This window comes from Parasteatoda tepidariorum, chromosome 9, assembly GCF_043381705.1.
Source record: "Parasteatoda tepidariorum isolate YZ-2023 chromosome 9, CAS_Ptep_4.0, whole genome shotgun sequence".
Classification (NCBI taxonomy): Eukaryota; Metazoa; Arthropoda; class Arachnida; order Araneae; family Theridiidae; genus Parasteatoda; species Parasteatoda tepidariorum.
In genome coordinates, this window is record NC_092212.1 from 58,263,270 (window position 1) to 58,272,553 (window position 9,284).

At 32.1% G+C, this 9,284-nt stretch overlaps 1 protein-coding gene across 1 annotated transcript in view; it reads right to left on the reverse strand.

The window, feature by feature from the left end:
- LOC107449790 (glutamate-gated chloride channel-like) overlaps positions 1-1,396 on the reverse strand; it is a 429,932-nt gene extending 428,536 nt beyond the window's left edge. Inside the window, exon 1 of the mRNA XM_043042909.2 lies at positions 983-1,396. The gene's annotated coding sequence lies outside the window, so the exon portion shown is untranslated. The remainder of the gene's footprint in view (positions 1-982) is intronic.
- Positions 1,397-9,284: the final 7,888 nt, after the last annotated feature.

Below are 9,284 nucleotides of genomic sequence, written 5' to 3' on the forward strand. Positions count from 1 at the left end.
TAGTTACAATATTTTAACACAGCTCTAATCCAGCATCATGGTAATAGAACCATGTTGTTAATTTTGCAGAAAGTCATTATACAGCGCTTCGGTAAAAAGCAAAGATAAAATTTTCTTTAAATATTCAATTTAAAATTTTACGCTTGATAATTAAAATTTTATTTTTAAAAAATATGCTTTTTTTTATTTGCTGGAGAGTTAAATCATAATGCGATAAAAAATGTATTTATAGGCAAAAGTATGCAAAAGTAATCTTATTGACTAAAGTAATCATATAAAACTATATAGCCTCAAACAAAACTTTCATGTGCTATAAGATTGATGAATAACCACTCTTCTTTTAAAGTATAATTTGTGTTAGAAATTTTAAGAGTTTGCTTAAAAATTCTGTTTAAAAACTTATAAACACTGACACAATATTTTATTTCACAAAAATAAGCAATAATTACATTTTATTGAAATTTAAATTGAATGTACATCAATCAAAGCTTTTATTTGTATACTTGATGTATTTACGCATACAATCTGTTTTCAAAGTTTAAATTTGTAACAAAAATTTTAGGTTATTAGTTTTAAATAGTTAATTTGTTTAAATATTCAGTTTAAAAATTTATAATAGTTAATTGAATATTTATATTTTACAAAAAAGGCGAATTCTTCAGAATTATATATCTTATTAAAATTTGTATTCAATATAGTGTCAATCAAGGCCTTAATTTATATATTTATACATTAGATTTAATTTATATACTTGATGAATGCGTGCATAAAATCGAATTTTAAAATTAATTTGTAGGATAAATATTAAGATTTTACTTAAATATTCATTTTAAAATTTATAAACATTATTATAATATTTGTATATTAAAACATGAACAAATATTTCTTATCATTATTATACCTTATTTCAATTTAAATTTCCTACGTCAATGCAATTTTTTTTAAAACAATTTAACAAATAAAATATATACTATACACTCACCGCCATAACTCACAAAAAATCATCCATCAAAACGTGATATTCAAATTTCAAGTTTTACTGAATATATCCAGTAAATAATATAAATAAATTTTACGAAGGGTGTTTAAAAAGAATTCACCACCTTCCCTTCAATACAGATATTGCACCGGGAAAGAAAGAAAAAAAACGAAACCAAAACCAAGTTGACAAAATTTTTCACAATGACCGGCAATTCAGATTTACAGCGGATAGTATATCACCTTCCACGGAATGTTGGAATCTGATGTACTAAACCAAAGAGCACGCTAGCTCCCCCCTTCTACATCCGGGCAGTTCTCCCTCTCACCTTAGCTCCCACCAATCAGAAGACTCCCTGAAATTCCTCTGGTGGAATTCATCCTCGGCTCTCTGTCTCTTTCTCTTTCTGTTCTCTCTAAGCATTTTCCTTTCTCTTTTCCGATGTGTTGCTTCGATATCGATAGAAGGAAACGGAATCGAAGAATCGATTATACAAGTGACGATGATACGATAGCGCGGAATTTTAACGCCTTGTTTTCTTGGGTTGAATGAAGAATCATTTTGAAGGGAAAGATGCATAAGTCTGGAATAATAATTTTGTTTAGGGAAAAGTAAAGGGAGATGGAATATCATGACAAGTACAATATAAAAAATGTGGATGAATTTCCCCCCAAAAAATAGACGTTTTAAAAATTATGAACTTTTTAAACCTTACTACATGGAGTCGTAGTGGCTCAGGGGATAGAGCATTCACCTTCCAATGAAGGGAAGCGGGTTCGAATCCCGGCGATGTCTGGTTGGTACGAATTCCGCACCCGGCTCGCACCGACCGCAGTGCTGACTTAAAATATCCTCATTGGAAGCCAGATCATTAATTAGAAACCCTTTGCCATCTCGGTAACCGTGGGAGGTTTTCGCGGTTTTTCTCTCAATGTGACGCAAATTCGGATTGGTTCCATCAAAAAGACCTCCACGAAATCAAATTTGCCCCAATAATTGATCCAGGAGTTCCCTTGTCTTCTGAATTGGCTTCAAAATTACGAGGCTTCGGAATTGAACTCTAGTAGTCGAAAATCCAAAATTGGGTCGTCTGTTCAACTACGGTTATAAATTAAAATCTTACTACAAACTAGAGGAATTCTAAACTGATAAATACACTTATGTTAGCCTTCATATTTGTTTCTACTAAGCTTTACTACTGCACTTAAACTATAAGTCTAGACAGCTTTACGGATATTTAACTTTTTTTAATCATGGTTTCGACTGCCCCTATTTTCTTAAAATATTTTGAAAAAATGTGGTTTCCATGACACGCAGTGCACGCTTTATTTCATAAAGTTAATTTTTTATTTTTTTATCTATAATTTGTTTGCTTTTTAATTCTCTTCATCTAGCGTAACATATACATTTCACGAGAATTCTTATCTGAAACAGGACTTTTTTTATATCAAAGTTTCTTATTTTATTTTATAACCGTCCTTGAACAACAGACCCAATTTTTGAGTTTACGACTACTAAAGTTCAGCTCCGTAGCCTTGTAATTTTGAACCCATTCCAGAAGACAAGGGAACTCCTGGATCGAGTATTGGGAGAAATTTGCCTTCGTAGAGGACTTTTTGATGGTGCTAACCCGCATTTACGTTACAAGCTGAGGAAGACCACGAGAACCTCCTACGGTTAGCCTTACGGCAAGGGGACTCTACCTGAGGATATTTCACGTCAACACTGGGGTCGGTGCAAGCCGGATGCGGAATTCGCATCGACTGGGATTCGAACCTGGTTCGCCTAATTGGAAGGCGAAAGCTCTATCCCCTGAACCATCACAGCTCTAACTCATTCTACTTACTAATAACAATACTAATTCTGATTTTACAAATAACTTGAGTTGGCAGAGTTGTAGCGCTTCGCGTTCTCGCGCCACAGGTCTTGGGTTCAATCCTTTTTCCTTTCAGTCGATAAATTGAGTACCATGCATGATTGGGAACTGAACACAGGATTTAATTCAAGAAAACTTCTTGATCAACTATTGGGAGAACTCACTCTTCGTGGAGGAATTAACGCAAATTTGCATTACATGGTGAGGAAAACCACGAAATCCTCACACTGTTAGCCTGACGTCATGGAGACTCAAACCTATGATCCGACTACCACTATTAATATTTTAAGTTATCACTGTGTTAAGTGTGAGCCGGGTGCGGAATTCGTTTCTACCAGTTATCGCTAGTAATTCGAACCTGGCTCATCTTATTAAGAAGTAAGCCCTCTATTCTCTGGGCCACCACGGCTTAGGTGCATTTTTTGTTGTTATAGTAGTAGCTAACAGAAGAAAATATTCATTTAGCTAAAACAAATAACTACCTTTTTAATAAGAGGTTCTTTTCGTCACTGCATATAAAAAATTCAGGCGTTAATGTGTTTAAATTTTGCGTTTTTGATACTGTGCGCAATCCACGTAACGCAACACCTCCTAGAAGTATGAAGGCCTCAGCACGGATCAATTTAGTAGTCCGATGTGACGAAGTTAACTGCGCAGTTGATGAAAAATAAGAAAGATGTCATTACGTTCGGGGTACTAAGCTGCGCAGTGGTTGAAAATACGACATATGTCATTACGTTTGGACTACTAAAGGATATTTATGGTAACCCGTGCAGAGGCCTACTCTTTTCTAGGAGGTGTTGCGTAACGCCGGATAGAGATGTTTACAAACCATTGCTTAAAAATTTGAAAACTTTTAAAAAATCCGATCCAAACTGGTGCTTTAGTTCTCGAGTTATTAGCGACTATATATCCAGATAGAGACAGAATTTTGCTTTTATGTGCAGAGTAAAGAATATATGGCAGTCCTAAAATTTAATTTATTTAGAAATAAATGAATTTCAAGTTATTCTTATAATAACCGAGGAAAGTTCCGAAATAATCCTTAACTAATCTAAACTAATCTAAACTAATGCGATAACTAAAATCGAAACTAATGCGATAATCTTAAACTAATCTAAATTTTTTTGATAATACAAATTTAGTCTTTAATTTCAAGCAAAAATTCATTAAAATGGTAATAAATTCTAATTTTTACTCCCTCAAACTAGACACCATTGAATCGATTTGAATGAAAGAAAATAAATAAAAAAAACATTCGGAAAAGTTAACTATGTGTTTGTATTTGAAACATTTAAGCAGTTTTCACTATATTTTCTTTATTTGTAACTATAGTTTAGAGAAGAAGAGAAAAAGAAAGGAGAAAGTAATTTCGCTAGTACGAAAAAAAAAAATTATTTGTCTGGAATGCGAATCTGTTTTTACTTAATTTTATTTTTGATAGTTTTCTCTTATAATTCTTTATCTAAATATCGAATTTTCTTTTCGCAAAACATCCATTACAGAAGATTGATTGCTAAAAAAATGGGTGATTTTGAAGATAAAAAAATTATAAATATGATGCTGATATATATTTGCTGCTTTAAAAGATAAAAATCGGAAAAGGAAGTGCTTGGCATCCATAAGGATTAATAAATGCGCAGAAACTTATGGTTGATAACATCATCGTACGCTGCTACGGGCGCTTCCTTTTGTGCATTTCCTGTTCATGCGTCTCTTAACAGGCACTTTTCGTTATTTAAATGATTGTAATTTTATACTATCGCCATTCTTTCCAATTTATATTGTTTAAATTTGAGTTAAATTGAACTAAAAATCAATTCTTTCGTAACTGGAAATTTACATTATCTAAGCGCACTGATAGCGCACGATCACAATTCCAGCTATAAGTTGCTGCGCAACTCACAATGATTATGAAGTCTACTACTTTCCTTTCCAAATTTGTAGCCGCTGCGCAACATGTATACCACATCCTTCCAATTCTGAGACCTAATACCCTCTTCGCATTATATAAGGTATACTTAGTTTGAAAAATTAATACACGGTATTTTGTACAGACTACACTTAATCTGTGTGTTTAGAACTCTTATCAAAAACAAAGAGAGAAAATACATATATTGGGATTCGCTGATTAATACTTAACCTAAGAAACAACAAAAGCGCTGCTGAAGCCAGAAAAATTACGGTAAAGGAATGAGGGAGTGATAAACAACAACAAGGTTTGATTCTGAAGGGAAACATAGAGGAGGCGAATGGCAATTTTTTAAAACATCTTCTAGTTACAACCTCCAATTTAATGCAAACCTATTTTAATGTTTATAACATTCGAATTCCTATACTGCAATTCGCCAAATGTCGATAACGTTTTTGTATATTTTACGGTATTAGTTTGTAAATGCAAATATGAATTGTAAATGTAATATTATGTTTATAAATAATGATTTATAACCCCCCGGGGCGTAGTTTTTTTTTTATTTATGTATAAATAAAATACGCGAAACTACTCAACCTTTCATAGTCATATTTTGTTAATTCTCGTTGGAAACAAACTGAGAACAAACATAGAACCACATCTCCGGTTAAAAGACACAAAAAAGTATACTTTAATTACTGCTTCATTTTTATTAATTCATCTTAGTTTCAATGAGAGTTCAAACTAGCAATCGGAATTACAACTACTTTCTACAGGTCAGAGGCCTCTTTAAAGTTCCATGTCTGATAACAATTTAGGTTTCGAACGTTATCTGATCACAAAAAGCATAATTGTTATTTTATAATCAAATAAAAGTTACTGTCAATCTAATTTTCGTCTGCATTCTGACGAGCTAGACTTTTTAAACCACACTGATATGAAGGNGGGCCGGAATGTTTGAGCTTGTTATGTTGTAGCGAGCAACGCCCTCTAGTTTAAAAGAAATTTTAAAGTAGTTGTAGTTTGTCGTTCGAAGCATTCGAACCTATCGTGTGTTCAATGTTTCATTTTGGATTTGAAATTGTTTCGTAATAATAAATTTGTTATTTGTTTATAAGAACCAGCGACCTATTTATTAGATAGTACAACATACCAAAAATGAAAATACAGTGAAACCTTCCGCGAGCAACCATTTTCTATTCCACAGTAAAATGGTTCTTGATGGAGGTTGGTCGTTCTTAGGCGTTTCCTCCATTGAGTTCAAAATGTTATAGAAGGTGCATGATTTTTCGCAAAAGATTTTAATTTTAGTCATTGTCATTTTCTTGCTCTTGGTGGGGAAATTCTACTTGTATTAACGCCATAGATGAATAGAATTTAAGGTCAATAAAAACAACCTCTACTGATATAATTATGCGTGGAAGAAAAAAAAAACAGATTTACCAATTATAAATTATCGAACTATTTTAAATAAATAAACAACTATGTTTAGTTATTTTTTATAACAAACTTTGAAAAATTAAAGAATGTTATTTTAAGATGCTTTTTTTTCTAAAAAACACTCTTTTTTCTTCTCTATTTTAATTTTCTTTTAACTCTAAAAATCTAAAAAAAAATTATTGATAGCATCGTCTTTAGTACACTCTGATAGCAACATGAGGTCTTAGAACTCTTTCAAAAAGATCTCTATAGTTAAAAACCTCACACAAATATTTTCATTACATTTTTATCTACTTATTTGTTTTGTTAATATTTCTTGTTTTGATATATTTTCCGCTTTCCTTATTTGACCTTTTCCGCATTTGAGGCAGAGGTTTGTCCGGTCGCTGGGAGAGGTTTTGATGATCATTCCTAAAGGTTTTCTTCAATACAAAGTCCGTGTCTCTCAAAATTAGTCGTATATAGAGGATGTCGCTACATAGAGGTGGTCTTTCCTGAAGGCTTCACTGTATTTTCGCTCATCGGAGTTAAAAACGAAAATAATTGGTCCCCTTACTTTCGTAATCGTTTTCAATTATCACCAATGACTCCAACCACGCAATTTTTGAAAATTTTTCAATTTTCTGAAAAAAATATAGTTTTAAAAATTTTTATTTTGCCTTATAATTCTGTTATAATATCGCTCTTATAAATAAAAACGACGTTTAGAATAAAATTTTAATTCTATTCCTTATAATCTGAAAGATAGCGCATTGTTTAGTAAAATAATCGATGAATAGTTTTGTAGTCTTATTATTTTTTCGTTACACAACTCCAGAAATTTAGATTGTTAAATTTAGCTAGTTTAGCACTTGTTAAATTTAGCTTATGATTGGATTTCTCAATAAGAAGTTACTTCGCTTAAGTATCTAGATATTGTTCATTGATTCTAAACTCGGACGAAAATCTTTCATTTACCAGTTGCCATACAAGTGAAGAATTTTAATCTATAATTAACTTCACTCCTTAAATCGTAAAGTTGGCGAATGGTTTTTAATTGAGCATTATTACTCATGGATTCATAAGCAGATAAACAATAGTTTAACGATAACACAAATCATATCAACAAAATCATACAAGAAGAAAAACGAAAAGAAGCTAACGAAACGAAAAACGAAGTCAAAGATTGCACAGCAACAGTTTGTTATTATTAAAAAAGACATATATTTTTTTCTTTAAATTTTAAACACGTTCAAGCTTTTTTCAAAAAGCATAATTGCCTCGCGAAACACACACTCAGAACTTTAACATTACATGTGATTTTTTAAGATAAAGAATCATTGCCTGATATTCTCTTCTCTGCAGTTTCTCTATATTAAAAAATAGTAAGGGACGCTATTACCGCCACTGTTTAGTGTGTATAACTTAACGTTAAATTCTGTTTTGCTACACAAAAACTACAGAGTTAAAAACTACAAATTAGGAATGTTTAAGGGGAAAAAAATGTTAAGGGTGTAAAATGGAATTAAAAAAAATTGACTTTAAACAATTAGTTCGAGAATTATTAAAGGTTAAACTTACAGGAAAAATTAGGATACGAGTCGCTCTATAGGCCGCAGGAATCCAACTACTGAGTTGAAATTATGAAATTGGATTGTGAAAGAGGCATACTTGCTTATGAACTAAATACAGAGCTCTGTTTTTGATATCCAATTTTGTTTGAAATACTCTTCTTTGAATTTTTTCGAACTTTCTGTTTCTGTTTTTAATTGCATAATGTAGCTTTATGTATATGTTACCGGCAAAGTATGAAACACCGGCATTGTATAGAATGTCTGATGTTTTTAGGCAAAGTATGAAATGTGAGAATTATTACATATTTTCCCAAGGCATCTTATATAATGCCTAGGCATTCTATAGAATGACAAATGCTATTTAGGAAAAGTATGTAATTAACGTCCTGATGAGATTATTATGTAAATGATCTGCATGTTACTGTGAATGACCGGAATCGGTGGTTGATGATCTTCACCGATGAATGTTGACAATCACATAGTCGCTTTGGTGAATGCCCGAAATATTTACTACATCCGATTTGATATTAATTTATTCGTGGATATAATTACACTTATTCGATATTTTAATACTTACTGACGATAGATTAGAAGAAACATCAGTGTTTGGAGTATCGGGTAAATATATACCGGGCAGTGACAGTTGACCTTAAAAAAATATCAATGTAGGGTATACCGGGCAGTGGCACTTAACTAGACATAGTATATATTTCGGACATTTACCGAAGGTGTAGTCATACTAGGTCTAGTTAAGTGCCACTGCCCGGTATACATTTTCCCGGTATACCCTTCACTGATATTTTTTTAAGATTCAGTGCCGCCGCCCGGTATACATTTGCCCGGTATACCCTACACTGATATTCTTTCCAGGTTCAGTACCACTGCCCGCTATACATTTGCCCGGTAATTATCTTCTAATCTATCGTCAGTAAGTATTAAAATATCAAATAAATGTAATTATATCCACGAATAAATTAATATCAAATCGGATGTAATAAATATTTCGGGCATTCACCAAAGCGACTATGTGATTGTTGACATTGTATCTGATTTTGATAAGTATCTGAGATGTATTTTATACTTTGACGTTTTCTCATTTGGCATTCTATAAAATGCCTAGGAAATCTGTGAAATATAAAACATTTCATACTTTGCCGGCTAATTTTAAGCATTCTATACAATGCCTAGGTATTCTATACAATGCCGGATTTCATACTTTGCCGGTAACATATACAAAAAATATATAAGACTTAGAAACTTGAAATTATGAAGGTATGCGAGAAAAGGTACTGGAAATACGACGAAATGAAAAATATAAGTTTCGACTTATGCGAATAATTCATCGTAAATTTGTTTAAAAAAAAAAAAAATGCCATTTTTGGTCGCCTTGTAGCCTGTTGAACTGCAACTACGGAGTTGAAATTTGACATGTTGAAAAGGCGGTTCTTATTTAGGTTCTGGATTATTTACAATATTTTCGCTTTAAATATTACCTATTTACTCATTATTGTAAAAACTGCATTC